We start from the raw sequence: 2,745 nt of genomic DNA on the forward strand, positions 1-2,745 counted from the left end.
ATTAAATAGTGAATAAATTATGTAATCGAACCTTGATGAATCTACTTTCATATGGAAGTAACAAAACAATTATAGGAACAGTACAGAAAGAGATATTCGGGTTCTTGTGGAACAGGGCCAGAACAGTTTCTGGATTCACTGTTCCGCCTTTGGAAATTCACTATAAATTGACCAGAGATAATTAGGGGTCATACCATATATGTATGGATTCCTCTCTGAGTCTAGTTTCCATAGAAACAAACGGCATCAGTATTGAAGCTCTGTGCAGAGAGATATCCCAGTCGTAATGGGAAAAGGTTAGTGTAGTCGACCCCTGTAACATGGGAGACTTTGACTAATAAACTGTACTAATTGGCCCGACCAAAAATTCTAGAAAAAAATCCATAGGTGGGGACATGAGTCTAGTTTCAGGGAAAAATCACAAAACTGATTTTTGAGTTGTGAAACTCAAGATATGATTTTTGAAGCGACTAGTACTCAGACTGGGCAGTGTCTGGAAAAATTTTTTTTTAAAGTTTGTTAACATCTCGTGTCCGACTCCGGTGTCGGTCTCGGGTTCGGGGTGTTACAGTTTCGATTTATTGGGTATTCTCGGTTTCTATGTCCACTATTCATCTAGCTCCTCAATTTGTAGCCTTCGTTCTTCATAGATAGGTCTTTTGTTGTTGTTTGAACACAACTCATATGCGTTCTTCGTAACTGTTTCCTGCACAGAGGGTTTCACCACATGATCAGTACTAGTAGAATGATTTATACAACCAATTTTCGATGTGTTACTCAAATTACGAGCTTGAATGGTGATTGTTTCGTCTCCCACACGAAGTGTGAGTTCACCTGTACCAACATCAATAATGGTTCTAGCAGTCGCTAAAAAGGGTTGTCCTAAAATTAAAGGTGCGTTACTATCCTCTTAAATGTCTAGAACAACAAAGTCTACTGGGTATATAAATTTATCGATCTTAACAAGAACATCTTCAATGATACCCCTAGGAAATCTAATGGTTTTATCAGCCAATTGAATGTTCATCCTAGTTTGTTTGGGTTTCCCAAGACCTAGCTATTTAAACATTTTATAAGGCATAACATTAATGCTTGCCCTTAAGTCAGCCAATGCATTATGAACATCTAAACTACAGATTAAACAAGGAATCGTAAAACTCCCTGGATCTTTCAACTTGTTGGGTAGCTTATTTTGTAATATGGCTGAGCAAACTGCATTCAACTCTACATGCGACACCTCATCCAACTTTCGTTTATTTGTTAAAAGCTCCTTTAAAAATTTTACTGCGTTTGGCATCTGCGAAAGAGATTTAATAAACAGTAAGTTAATATGTAACTTTTCTAATAATTTAAGGAATTTACCAAATTATTCTTTTGTGCGGTCTTTCCTTGTCGCGTTTGGGTATGGCACACGGGGTTTGTACTATTTACTTACCGGTTTCTGGTCATTGTGGTCCACCTCACCTTTACCTTTACTTACCACAGTTTCTTGCCTCTGTTCTAGCTCAGGTGCAACTAACCCTTTCTCATCTTGAATGGTAATTGCAGTGATTTGCTCCCTTGGGTTAGATTCAGTGTTACTCGGCAAACTACCTTGTGGTTGTTCAGAAATCAATTTGGCAAGTTGGCCTATCTGAGTTTCAAGCCCTTGGATTAATGCTTGTTGATTCTTAAGGGCTGTCTCGATATTCTAGAAACGAGTTTCTGACACTAAGATGAAGTTTTTTAACATCTCCTCAAGGTTCGGCTTCTTTTCTTGTTGGTAAGGTGGTTGTTGAAAACCAGAAGGATTTTTTGGCCTTTGATTTCCCTGATCGCCCCACGAGAAATTGGGATGGTTCCTCCAACTTGCATTATAAGTGTTACTATATGGGTTATTTTAGGCTCTAGAGTCATTATTACCCATATATTAGACTTGTTCCTCCTTGATGCTAAGGTTGAAGGGTTGATATTTTGTGCATGCTCCTCATCTATTCGAATCGTACCTCATCACTAGATGTACCTGAGTAGAACCACACAAACCGTCAATCTTTTTATTTAAGAGTTCTACTTGGTCAGATAGCATAGTAACCGCGTCGAGGTTGAAAACACCAGCTGCTTTCGTCAGCTTTGTCCTCATAACTTACCACTGATAGTTATTCAGTGACATCTCCTCAATAAATTCGTAAGCCGCCTCTGGTGTCTTATTATTGATAGTTCCACCAGTGCCTGCGTCAATCATTTGCCGAGTCGAAGGGTTCAGGCCATTGTGAAATGTTTGGACTTGTAGCCAGAGTGGTAACCCAATGGTGAGGGCATCTTCGTAAAAGGTCCTTGTATCTCTCCCACGCATCGTAGAGTGTTTCTAAATCCATCTGCACAAAAGAGGAGATATCATTACGTAATTTGGCTATTTTAGCCGACAGAAAATATTTTAATAAAAAATTTTCGATCATTTGTTCCCAAGTAGTGATTGACCCTCGTGGTAACGATTTCAACCATTGTTTAGCCTTATTCCTCAACGAAAAAGGGAATAACTGAATGCGAATGGTGTCATTAGAAACGCCATTGATTTTAAAAGTGTCGTAAAACTCTAAGAAATTTTCCAAGTGAGCGTTGGGATCCTCGTCTTGCAAACAATCAAACTGAACAAACTATTGTATCATTTTAGTTATGTTAGGTTTCAGTTCAAAATTATTTGCAGCAATAGCAGGTCTAACTATACTTGACTCTGTTCCTATTAAATTAGGTTTAGCATAATCATAC

The 2,745-nt window shown here is 38.4% G+C and overlaps 1 non-coding gene across 1 annotated transcript; it reads left to right on the forward strand.

The window, feature by feature from the left end:
* The first annotated feature begins 2,280 nt into the window (after positions 1-2,280).
* Positions 2,281-2,387, forward strand: LOC121210694 (small nucleolar RNA R71). The gene has a single exon (XR_005905808.1). It is a non-coding gene; the product is annotated as a small nucleolar RNA R71 (small nucleolar RNA).
* Positions 2,388-2,745: the final 358 nt, after the last annotated feature.

The sequence above is a fragment of the Gossypium hirsutum genome, chromosome A11 (assembly GCF_007990345.1).
Source record: "Gossypium hirsutum isolate 1008001.06 chromosome A11, Gossypium_hirsutum_v2.1, whole genome shotgun sequence".
NCBI classification, from domain to species: domain Eukaryota; kingdom Viridiplantae; phylum Streptophyta; class Magnoliopsida; order Malvales; family Malvaceae; genus Gossypium; species Gossypium hirsutum.